The sequence below is a fragment of the Nannospalax galili genome, unplaced genomic scaffold (genome assembly GCF_000622305.1).
Source record: "Nannospalax galili isolate Female #2095 unplaced genomic scaffold, S.galili_v1.0 C47287897, whole genome shotgun sequence".
Classification (NCBI taxonomy): domain Eukaryota; kingdom Metazoa; phylum Chordata; class Mammalia; order Rodentia; family Spalacidae; genus Nannospalax; species Nannospalax galili.
Window position 1 is genome coordinate 1 of NW_008440578.1, and position 433 is coordinate 433.

The 433-nt window shown below is 46.2% G+C and overlaps 1 pseudogene; it reads right to left on the reverse strand.

Annotated features, from left to right (window-relative positions):
• Positions 1-325: 325 nt before the first annotated feature.
• LOC115069064 lies at positions 326-433 on the reverse strand (annotated as a pseudogene; the record flags this gene model as incomplete).

Sequence of the window (433 nt, forward strand, 5' to 3'; positions counted from 1 at the left end):
GTGATTCGGGTTTCCCTTGCCGAGCCCCCTCAGCAGCTGTAGTTTATTTTACTAGCAGGGTTCTAAAGCATGATTCTGGTTCAGGGCCGTTTCTGCCCATTTTCCAGTATTCTCTCAATTCTTTCCTTCTGTGTTAAAGCATAGCACCCAGGGCCAGTTTCTCTTCAGTGTTTATAGCCAAGAGCCCCATCCAGTTTGCACTCCGCACAAGCTGCCCAGGCCTCTGATGCCCCCTGCCACTCCTGTGTTGTGTGTGTACATGTGAATGCATGTATGCATGTGTCGTTTTTATATGTCCCAGTGTTTGTGTACATGCATGTGTGCATGTGTCCTTTTTATATGTATCAAAGCTCATCCTGAATAGTGAACTCTGTTGCAAAGAAGGATCTATTTTTGCATGTGTCTTTCATGCCTTTGTCCACCAGTTGAGCAC